At 36.0% G+C, this 12,516-nt stretch overlaps 1 long non-coding RNA gene across 3 annotated transcripts in view; it reads left to right on the top strand.

Annotated features, from left to right (window-relative positions):
• Positions 1–2,610: 2,610 nt before the first annotated feature.
• Positions 2,611–12,516, top strand: part of LOC146489084 (uncharacterized) — a 31,237-nt gene continuing 21,331 nt past the window's right edge. Inside the window, exons 1-2 of one of the 3 annotated variants that reach the window (XR_014863917.1) lie at positions 2,611–2,849; positions 11,086–11,835. This is a non-coding gene — a long non-coding RNA (uncharacterized LOC146489084). Of the gene's footprint in view, positions 2,850–3,198; positions 3,615–11,085; positions 11,836–12,516 lie in introns of those variants that run through there. The other 2 variants (XR_014863920.1, XR_014863914.1) reach the window with 2 other exon arrangements.

Genomic DNA, 12,516 nt, shown 5'->3' with positions numbered 1-12,516 from the left:
AATCGCGGCCTTTGGACTAAAAAGGCTCTGTGGCTGCTGAGAGATGAGTAATTATTTACTACTGATGTCACGTTTTCCGATAAAATGTCGTATATAAACTGACATTTTCACATATCGAAGACATGTCGCAGTTGAAATAAGTAAACGATTTATGAACTGCAAGCTATAAATACTATGCTATGGACATTCCTAGCAAAACGTAAGCAGCTCAGCTTAGCTTGGAAGTGTTAACCTAGGTTTTAAATTTTCCTATACATTTTTGCACACAGGCGTTAAGATTTGTGTATATATTTTCTTGGAAAACTCAACGCGGTTTCAATCTTCGAAAAGGAGGTTTTTCACGAGCATAAATAATTACTCACCTTCCAGCTCAAGGGAATCATTAAGGCCCAAAGACAGTGATTCTTGGGGCGACCGTCTTACGTTATTGGTCTACAGGACAAAAGAAAGAGCAACAAAACAATGTACCGAGTCAAAAAACAAAAACAAAAAACAATGTAGCTGCAGGTAATCGGGTCCAGTGAAAATAGATCTTAGAAAAGGTGCAGAGGTCTACTGTGCCGGTTCTCACACTTTTCTGACGAACTCATAACTAAGGCAAAACAATTCGAAGGAAATTAAATGTATAAGAATAATTAACCATAGCCTGCCTATACAAAATGGCGTCGTTTACCGTACGTGGCAAGGTTTTTTCATCCCCGTCTGTGAAACTCGATAGTAACGGTCAAGGGGGCGCGAAGACTACCTAAAAGATACACATGCAAGGTTTCCAGTTCAAAACGATTTTCAACCCACTTTAATTTGTCTCCCAAAAGATATATTCAAGAAGACAACGAGTAAGTTTATTTCTTTAATTTTATTCAATTCCGTTCGCAGATTACAAATACGGGTGCATATAGATGCAGTTTACAAATAAGTGTGTGAGGTTGCTATGGTGTATTGGCTCATTTGGAGCGTAAAGGTTCACAGAAATAACCTTTTTACCATCAACAACAGTTTCAGCAATAACAAGCTACTATATTAATCTTAAATGAATTTTTAAATAACCTGCTATGGGTTGAAGCATGACTTGACACTGTTTAGCCCCATGTCGATGATTAGTTTCTTGCAAGAAAACTGATATACGATTGCTGTTGGTGAAGCCATTAAAGAAATAATTGCCTTCTTTTCCTCGATTTGTTCCCTCGGGCGAAAAGTAATAGAAAGTGGAATACAGAAGTTTGAAATCTATTCCTCAGCTTAATTTTGACCATAATTTCTTTCTGTTCAAACAAGGATGCAAGGAAACGTAGACAACAACACGCCATGAATAAAATACAATAAACAAACGTACCTAAGTGTTTCGGCGCGGTGCTATTGGAGCTGTGATTGTATCAGTAAAAGACGACATCGCGAAATGGCCATGGTTCGATCTCACAGAATAAATGTCAAGATTATCAGCAGTTCCTTTTACCTATTTATTATTCCTCCATTCAAAGATAAATCAGTCGTTTCTGGTAGACGATAGACGAATCCTTCAGTGATAGACTTTTCGACATTAAATTAGGTAGTTTTTTTCTTTGCTGCTTTAAGCACAGGGTATAATTTTGACGGATCCGGTGTCATTAATTTCTTTGGGGTAATCGATTGTTTTAATGTAGTCTTTGTCGAGGTATTGGGCAGCTTAACGAGGAGAGGCCGTGCTTCTTTGCCATCGGCTGAAACTGCATTTATTCTGTGGATACGGTCTGTCAAAGAATGATCACTGAGTGGAAATTTTAGAGTACAAATTCCTTTACGAATGTTTGGTATCGTCGATTGATTCCTGAGCCTTCTCTTTTATTATTACACTAAAGAATTTGAAATTTTCACTTCTGCCATGATATTAAGGTTTGATTTCCCAACGCCGGCATTCATTTAGTTCGGATTCGAGGCGTTCTGGGTTGGCATTACAATACAATAAAATTTATTAGTTTTTCCCATGTAGGTTTTTCAGAACTAATTTACATTGAAGGCATTGAACTGAGGTTTATTATTCAGAAGGAATTCAATTTTTGTTATATCCGTCTTCATGCGCTTACGATTCCTTTCTGCCTAAAAACTATCTAAACTAAACTAAATTGTGACCAGAAAATAGAAATCAGCATAACTTTTCCTTTTTTTTCCTTTTTTTGTTTTTACTAACCCACTTTAATGTGGACATATTCTTCTGGCCGTGTTTTCTCCTTTAACATTTTTAAAACCTACGTTTGGTTTTACCCTGAAGTTTTTTAAACCCAAACCACTTGGACTTTGAACCATTTAAAAAATCCATTGTTCCATGTCCAATGAATAGAAAATTAGATTCTTATATTAAAACCGTATGTAGAAATTAGACATTGTGAAGAATTCATGTTGATGACTTGTTCGCTTGGCTCCTTTCTGCCTCTGCGCTGGTTTATGCATTTTTGAGTATCATGGAGTTTTTTCTTAAACATAATTGAATTCATACAAGTACTGTTTAAAGTCGAGAAGAGCTTTTAGAATGAGGTATTCAACTTAAAAAGATCTAGAGGGCCCTTTAAGAAAATGGAATAACTTTTTATTAATAAGTGTTCTCTTTGCTTATGCACTGTTCTCAATACAAACTACATGACAAACATTACAGTGAATTATGGGAACATAAAACGTCTTTAAATTTGAGTGATCGCGATGAGTTTATTCCTAAATTGTAAAAACCAAACTTACTGTTTCGCTTGCGTCCTAAAAAGATGGAGAAGAAGACAGCTGTACTGCTTTTATGCCTAGCATTTGTAGCCTGCTTCGTTCATGAAATGGAAGCCTCGTATTCAAATAGTGTGTGGATAAACGGAAAACGTTCAGTTACTGGGGTAAGGCTGATTCCTTGTCTTTTTTCTTTCCTTTTTAGTATTTTTAAAGCTTTGCTTGTGACCTAGCGCAATCCGTTAGTGCGGCCTATATTGGCTGAACATCGGAACCTGCAGTCGACTCATCAGACCACTAATCGTCAGGAGTAATTCCGCAGATAGACACCTTAATGTTGAAGGACACATCAACAGTGAACTAAAAAAAATTGGGGACTTGTGGATTATATTTTTGATGAATCGGCCATCTATTGTAAGATAAATATTAATACTTATCTTGAGTTGTTTTTGTAGTTCTTTTATGTTTCGTTCTCATACGGTTTTTTTTTTTTAATTTTATTTTTATAATTTAAAGGACCGCCAAAGGACTGTGAGGAACTTGTGTGCTTCCTTTAAAGACGTTTGTAAACGAGAAACAGACCAACGAAGGCGTTTTACCAATGAGTAGAAACTACCTTCCCTTACAGAAACTGCGACCATGGAAAACGCCGGAATATTGTTAGATCTGTACAACCGTTTCTCGCATCAAAGTAAAGATCGAATGTAACTGAGTGAATAACGTATTAACTGACAAGTCAATAAAATTATGCTGACATGCGACATAATGTCTGAGTACGTCTTTTTTATAAAGTATGACGGAGAGAAGGAAGGGATCATATTTTGCTTGTGTCTCCACTTTTAGCTAACATTTCAGTTTAGAAGAAGAAACGCTAATATGTGTTATAATAAACAAGAAGCCTAAAAGTTGCCATTAAAGTTTTTATTCGCGCATTTCTCAGTTTATTCATATATAATCCCACAAGCAAATTATATAGATTTATTTGTTTTGCTACACTTTAGAATACAAATGGCGATGAAACCTTAAAGAAACGACAAGGCTTATTAACAGCTGGATCTCAAATCCCAAGTTATGATGGCTTTTACGTTATGTGACTGATTGCATGTCAAGAACATGAAAAAGCATCCTTTTTTTAAGCTGTCGACTTCGTGTACTTGAAATAACCTACCAACTAAAACGTAAAAGTAATGAAAAACTTGAACGCTTGCTGTCAAATGTAGTGTTTTAAGTCTACGACGTCTTCGCTTGTTTTCCTTTGGAAACCAATTGAACAGCTCTAAGAGTTAAAAATGAGTTATTGCTCCTATTCAAGCAAACTTCAACATTTACACAACCGTTATAAAAAAGTCAACAAAGCCTGTTGAGAATTAATGTGGTGAACAGCTGCCGTAACTTTTGGTCTTGTCAACAACAGAACAATTAAGCGCGGGGGAGAGTTGGGGCAAGAATCTTTAATCAGAAAATAGTAGGTTTGTAAACAGGCTACAATCAGAAGCACAAACAGGTTTTGGATAAAGTTGGCGTGTACAGCGGCGTAACCAGGGGCAACCAATTGTTCGTTTCCGTAGAATGTGTTCGAAAAGACATTACCCGCCTGAGAAATTAGGATTCCACTGGAAGAAAAACTAGCTTTTTTTTCGTGAAAAGGTTACTACAGCTCAGGATTATTGCATGGACAAGCTTTTATTCAATCGAGAAACCTAAGCACATAAAAGTGAAGTATTTTAAAGTGTTCACTACCACAGAAGAGATTTGAAGGGATTCGTTGAAAAAAATATTGGCAAGCTATTTGGTGACTCAGCGTTTAGTCAACCACGGGAGGTAGTGATTTATGGGTAAAACGAACCTTTAAATTTGAACGAACTAATGACTGGTTCATCAGATTGCCAGAAAGCTATGGAGAGGACAACAGCAATACTGATTGTTTTCTTAGCAATCGCCGCCTGTATTGTGTGTGAAATCGATGCCTGGGTGAGCAATAATCCCAGATTCAATGGAAAACGATCAGCCACATTGGTATAGATGTTTTCTTTTTTTTTTTTTTTTTTTGCATCTTTGTTTTCGATTTCTTTTCCTTCCGCTTTTTGTTTTGGAAGTGCTTTCATTTCGAGCTTTTTTCATTTAGTGAACCTACATTAGTGAAAGTTCATGACTAAATGATTGTTAGTAGGATTTACAATTCAAGACATCTTTGATAACCTCATGCAGATAGCCTCAGTATAATTCTTTCCTTAAATGTCTGCCTTTTTTGTTTTTCATTCTGTTAGCCGGATCTCCAGAATTTAAAGACTCACCCGAGGGAAATACCAAACTTGTGCGCTTCCATGCAAGACATTTGTAGAAGAGAAAAAGAAGATTAGCAGCCTTTTATCTTTGAGTCAAAATGGATTACTGGCACAAACGGCGATGTAACTCGTTCGCATCTGAAGACCAAGACTGAATGTAACTAAGTATTATAAATTAACTGGCAAATGACAGGGTTAATAAAGTACGACAAAAGAAATGCAAATCTTTTGATTTCTTTTTTGAGCTGGTTAAGAATGAGGAAATGGGAATTCGTTTCGACTTTCGTAGATAATTTGCATGAGCCCAGTTTTAAAATTTGTGTGTGAAACCTCAAAAAGGTATGCGCCAAAATCCAAAACACCGGAACAAAACCATCAGAACAACCGGAAACCGACGGAACAATCGAAATAACTGAAACGAAACTAAAAAAAAATTGTAGTGAATTATGGGTACATTAAACCTGTCTAATTAAGGGTGATAGCGATGAGTGTATTTTTAAAGCAAAAGAACCAAGGTTGCTGTTTTGCTTGCGTCTAAACGCTATCAAGATGGACGGAGGGAGAGGGATTTTGAACGCGGTTCACTGACTTTGATGTTACCATGGCAACCAATATTTGAATGGCACATTATTCAGAGAAGGGAAAAATCCCTTTATAAAATGAAGAAAATTTAACTTTTCGTACTGTAACTTTTATAATTTTAGCTCTGGTGCTCCTTTATTGGCTTTTTTTACTTTTCGTTACATTTTGGCGCTTTCCTGAAGTTTTGGGGAAATCGTGAATTCCAAGATGGCCGGCGTTGGTCCATCAATCCATCAATATTTATTTGCTCTCTGAAGCTAATGACAACTTCGAAAATAGCACTGACTTCCGATATATTCCGAAGATTACCCAAAGACTTCCAAAGATTTCCAACGACTACCCGAAGTCTCCCGAAAATTTCCTGACGAATTCAAAAGATTTCTGAAAATCGGTAGAATATTTCCGACACAATTAAAAGATCTGCGAACAGTTTATGCTTCTGCGTGATTATTTCAGGCTATCTCGTATTGTTTTTATGAATATTATTAATATGTAAGCACATAAAAATTTACTTGTGCTTATTAACTCCAAATTGCACTCGAAACCACGTGATTACATTATAAAGAGGACCGCAAAGTAGTGTGAGGAACTTGTGTTCTTACAACGGAGTATTCAACTTTAAAAGAGGGTCCTGTAGGGAAAATGGAAGAACTTTTTTTTTAATAAATGTTTTTTTCTGCTAATGCAATGTACTCAATACAAACTATATGACAAACGTTACAGTGAATTATGGGTAGATAATGCTTAATGCTTGCGTCTTAAGAAGATGGAGAAGAAGACAGCTGTACTGCTTTTATGGCTAGCATTTGCAGCCTGCTTTGTTCATGAAATGGAAGCCGCGGTTTTTATCATAACCCAATATACAACGGAAAACGTACAATTACTCGGGTAAAGTTGATTCCTTTATCGTTTTAATTTTCTTTTATTTCCAGCATTTTTTTGCTTTGCCCGTAATCTAGGGCAAATCGTTCGTGCGAGTTATATTGAGAGAACATCGGGACCTGCATCGACTCATAAGACCTCTGATTGTTAGAAACAATTCCGGAGAAAGACACTTCAACAGTGAGGTCATGAAATTTTGGGGCTTCTAGATTATAGATTTCTGATAAGTCGGCCTTTTTTGGCTTCTATTCTAACAGTAACAAGAAAAAACGTTAATTTTTTTTGTAACAGGTTTTATTTGCTTTACATGACACAATGTTTAACAATAATACATGTACAGATTACTTACGATAATTACTTTTTTTTTCTATTATAATACACACACAAAAACTAGTTACAAAACAATATTTTACAGTTTACACGTCTTACATCGATTACATTGTTTACAGCTACTTAAACTTAAAGAAAAGAAAATTAAGTCATTGCAGTACCAGTTCATAAACTATTAGTAATATTAATATTAGAAAGAAGCGAAACACGGAAATAAGCGAATTAAAAGGAGACAAAGCTGAACTAGGACAAGATTGCGCCGAAGAAAATTATTATAGCTTTTGGTTGCTATGGCATGACTGGTGTATCTATTTTACAAACATATAACTACCCCCTTTTTGTTCAAAGGTTAATATTTTGATGAAAATAGAAAAAGAATTTAAGGAAGAGCACATTTCTCAATTTGCCATTGCAATAAAACTTTCTTTTGAAATTCCTTTAAGGTTGGTTTCCTCTCAAAGTAATTGCTAGCGTAAATGTATTGGTTTTGTAAAATAACGAATAAGTGTAATCTGCGTATTGGGTAATCAGTTAATTGTTGAATAGCGGGTATGTCGTTTAAGGTTATTTGTTTATTGGAGAGACTGATATCAGTGTTATTTACATGATTAAACCATATTAACGCTTCAGAGTAAAAGGACTGTGACACAATGCAGTCTAAAAAGATATGTTCAATAGAGTCTTGATTAGGACAGAAACAACATGTTTTATCATCGGCTAGTCTAAATTTGAAGAGTTCTTTTTTGGTTGCTAGAATTCTATGTAAAAGCTTGAATGAGAACTGCCTTACTTTGTTACCTCTTGTTGAAAGATATATAAATAAAAATTTATTTTTCCATTCTGAATATTCGTCGGCAAAGTTGATTTTCCAGGTTTTAATGCCAGTTGGCTCTGCTGTGGAGTTTTTGTTCAGCACTTTATAATAATGTTTGCAGCGCATGTTTGCTAGATCTACGGGCGTACTTTCAGGTGACAAGGATACGTAGTTGAATTTAGTAGCTGTTCATGTGACGGTACTTCAGCTGACATGGCTTTCTTTTTCAAATCGGAAGGGATAGCAGCCAAGAGTTGAAAGTAATGAAGATAATTTGTTTTAATATTCAACTTGTTTTGAAATTCTTCGAAAGTTAAGAAATTCCCATCAGCATTTAGAATATCTTGAATAAAGAAGATTTTCATATTAAACCAAGATTTCCAAAATAGCATCTTTTTCTCGATGGTTATCGCTTCATTATTCCAGAGCAGGAAGTTACCGTACCAGAATATTTTAGTCTTGTTCTTGAACTCTTGAAAATACTGTAAAAGCTCCCGATAGAAAGTAGGTAAATTATTGTTGATACAGGCAGCATTACAGTTACATTTGAGAAGGAACTGTAACCCACCATGTGTGGAAAGATAAATATTGGGGATTGCTTTCCATGAGTCTCGGGAATTACTCAGAAATCTACTTATCCAAGCTAAGCGTAAAGACTTGACTACTACAGGAAAGTTAACAAAATTAAAACCTCCTTCCGCAAGGGGTTGATACATAACCCATCTCTTTATTTTATCTTTTTTTTTTGTTTTTCCACAAGAAATTGGACAGCTCTGCTTGGACATTTTTTATTACTGAAGTCGGGACAGACAGCATGGACGCTGCGTAGACCAATTGAGACACTCCTAACGTCTTAGCTAATAAAGATTTACCGTAGAGCGTAAGATCCCTAGAAAGCCATAACTTCAACCACATTGCCTTAGTCTTCTTTTTGTTTAATTTTAAGCCTGAAACCGTTCCGAACCAATCAATAACTTGGAGATGTGATTTAAGAAAGTCCACGTTGCTAGTTATTATGGTCGTATCATCTGCGAATTGTGAAATTTTTACTTCTTGATCATTTGGTAACTGTATGGCTCTACGTTTGGGTTTTGGCGTATCTTAAGGGGCTAACAGCTCCACTGCGAGTATGAACAAGCAGGGGCTAAGCGGACACCCTTGCCGAATTCCTCTTGATATTTCGAAATAATTGGCCATATATCCACCATTCATGACAGAGCTTTGTACGTTGTTGTAAAGAACAGAAACCCATTTTTTAAAATTATCTCCGAAATTAAATGCCTCTAAAGATTTTAATTTGAAGTTCCACTCCAAGGTGTCGAATGCCTTTTCAAAGCCTACAAACAGAAAAATTCCTTGAAACTTTTTAGTATCCGAAAATTCCATTATATCGCTCAAAAGTCTTATATTTTGGCCTATGTATCTGCCACTAATAAATCCGGTTTGATCTGTATGAATCAATTTCGGTAAAAGTTGTTCCATTCTCTTGGCTAGTACTTTTGAAAGGAGTTTATAATCAACATTAAGTAAAGAGATAGTTCGCCAATTCTTTAAATCCGTCAGGTTAATATCACCTTTTGGGATAAGTGTTATTGTTCCTCTTTTCTGTGAAATTGATAAAGATCCTTTTTGAAAACAATCATTGTACGAGTTCAGGAGGCCTTTTCCAATCAAGTCGAAGAAAGTTTGGTAATATTCTTTTGTGAATCCATCTTCTCCTGGAGATTTATTGTCTGTAAAAAATGCTAGAGCATCTTTTAGTTCTTCCAAGGTCAAATCCTTTTCTAAGGATTCCTGTTCATCCTCCTTTAATTGTGGAATGTTTAAACCCTCAGTGAAGCCGTCAATCTTTTGATTGTGTTCATATGCGGAGGTGTTGTTATTGCCATTAGTTTTAGAAGTGTACATATGTGAATGATTTAGCGATGGGATGTATTTGTCGATGAATATCAATGAGATTAAGCTCATCCATAAGGCTGACAAGAGAAGTCCTATAATTTGTAGCTTTCCAGGGTTTGCCACCGCGCTTATCGATTGGATTGAGGGTTGTATTCCAGTCACCTGCAATAATTACATTTGAGGTGTTTGTGTTTGACATGAGCAGCTCACCCAATGAACGGATAAAGTTGTCTTGGTCACGATAGTCTGTGGGAGCATAGATGTTTACAATGAAAAAAGATTAATCGTGTATTGTTGCTTTTGCGATTAAAATTCTTATTTCTGAGTCCTGTTTAACGCTTTGCAAATTAAATGTGACATTACTTGGATTCAGAAGAATACAGATACCTCTCGAGTGCGAGGAACCGTGCGAAAAGAGAATCTTACCACCCCATTCAGCAGACCACACCTTTTTCGTCTTCAGATCATGAGTATGTTTCTTGAAGACAAAAGATTGTGGCTTTTTGCATTTTCAAATAAGACAAAATTGCTCTTCTTTTGTTACCGTTACGTAATCCTCGCACGTTCAAAGAAATTAATTTTAACTTGTGAGACATAACAATAATAATAATAGAAATTTTGACCATGTAAATTTGGAGCAAAAATAGATAATTTATTTTGTAAACCGTAATATTTTGGAGGGAGAAATATAGTTATAGTAGTGGCATAACAACCTTTCAGCTTTATTATCAGCATATATCATTGCAGATAAATGGTTGTAGATTGCAGAATTTGTAGATCGAAGCTGGTTATAATATGGAATTAAAGTAATCGTACACTGGTAAAGCAAAGGAAAATAAAATGAAAAATTAAAAAAGTTATTTAAACGAGACATAGCCTACGCCGAAATCCTCCTCAGCAAGAGCGTACCCTTCCCACCCTCCCTGCCTTCGGTCCTATTGTTTGTACATTTTAAGGGGCATTTAAATCACTTTCTGAATGGATTCTGATAGGATTCCCGTCCGGGGAAATTTTAACATAAACTTTACCGTCCGTTGTCCACACACTTCTTATGCACCCGTCTCTTCGTCTTTGGTTTGCTAAGTTGACCAGACTTCTCCTAGATACTTGGTTAAATTCTCGTTGATGAATAGCCGGTCTTTCGATCCTACAGCAGAAGCAAACTGACACGGGAACAAATCGGTTGTTTTGATGTTTTTTAGCTTTATCTGTGCTTTGTAAAAGCTGGTTTTCACTTTATGGTTACAAAATTTTGCAATTATGACGCTGCTGTCGTTCTAACGTTTCAGTTTGTGTGAAATTTCGATGTCGCTTGGGGTAACTTGGACTTCAAGGGCAGCTGCGATCTTTAGGATGGCTTCTTCTGATGAATCGAACGAGTTTTCGGGGACTCCATGAAATTCGAGGCTGTTTTTACGAGTGTACTGTTCGAGATTATCCAGAGACTCGTTTAAATAATTTACCTCTTCGGTCTGTTGTTGTGAATCCTTCCTTGCGGACTCAAGCGAAGTCGCCGTTACATGCAATGCTGTTTCTAATTTGAAAAAACGTTAATACCTATCTAAAGTTGCTTTTTGTTGTGGTCTTATAGTTTTGTTTCTTGACTTTTAGTATTTAAAGGACCGCCAAAGGATTGTGAGGAACTTGTGTGCTTCCTTGAAAGACGTTTGTAAGCGAGAAACAGACCAACGGAGGCATTTCACCAATGAGTAGAAACCACCTTACAAACCTCCTTCTCTGACGGAAACTGCGACCATGGAACCCTGGAATATTGTTGAATCAGAACGATCGTTTTTCGCATCTAACTTTTTCGCATGTAACTGAGTAAATAAAATAGAAACTAACAATTCAATAAAATCATGCCGAATAACATGAGAGATAATCTCTGAGTACGTCTTTTTTGTAAAGTATGACGGAGAGAAGGAAGGGAGTTTATTTTGCTTGGGTCTGCAATTTTAGCTAGCATTTCAGTTTAGAAGAAGAAGTGCGAATATGTGCAAATTAATAAACAAGAAGCCTAAAAGCTACCTTTTAAGTTTTAATTCGCTCATTTCTCAGTTTATTCATTTATTATCCACAAGCAAATTACATAGATTGATTTGTTTTGCAACACTTTAGTATACAAATGGCCAGGAAACCTTAAAGAAACCACAAAGCTTATTAGCAGCTGGACCTCTTCAAATCCCAAGGTTTGAAACAGACCAACGGAGGCGTTTTACCAATGAGTAGAAACTACCTTCCCTGACAGAATCTGCGACCATGGAAAACACCGGAATCATGATTGTTAGATCAGTACTATCGTTTTTCGAATCTAAAGATTAAAGTAAAGATCAAATGTAACTGAGTAAATAAAACATTAACTGACAAGTCAATAAAATAATGAGAACATGCGACATAATCTCTAAGTACGTCTTTTCTGTAAAGTATGTGAAAAGGAAGGGAGTATATTTTTCCATCGTTTGGTCTAAAAAGCTGAGGCTAAATGAAAGAACATTCAAATGTACTGTCTCTTCACTTTTAGCTAACATTTCAGTTTAGAAGAAGAAGCGCGAATATTTGTAAATTAATAAACAAGAGGCCTAAAAGCTACCCTTTCAAGTTTTAATTCGCGCATTTCTCAGTTTATTGATTGATTGATTGATTGATTGATTGATTGATTGATTTCGCTACTAACAGATTACATAGATTTCTTTGTTTTGCTGCACCTTAGAATAAAAATTACGAGGAAACCGAAAAGAAAACAAGAGGCTTATTAACAGATGGCTTATCACAGCCAGTCTACGCCACAAATGACCCGTATTTCCGAGAATAAAGTGAACGTTTGAATTCCTCTTTGTAATGACCGGCATATTTTTAAATAAGCATTTTTCCGTTTTTGCGATCCCTAACCTTTACATGTTATCTTGATTACAATTACACATATTTTCATTTACTAGGTTAGAATCTCGCGACTCGCAAATTAGTCAGTCCCAAAGCTAGTGTAAAGCTATCTACAGGAAGACAGCAATACTGACTGTGTTCCTAGCAATCACAGCCTGTATT

This window comes from Pavona decussata, unplaced genomic scaffold (assembly GCF_977016875.1).
Source record: "Pavona decussata unplaced genomic scaffold, jaPavDecu1.1 SCAFFOLD_6, whole genome shotgun sequence".
In the NCBI taxonomy this organism is placed as follows: Eukaryota; Metazoa; Cnidaria; class Anthozoa; order Scleractinia; family Agariciidae; genus Pavona; species Pavona decussata.
This window is presented reverse-complemented; position numbering and strand designations above follow the sequence as displayed.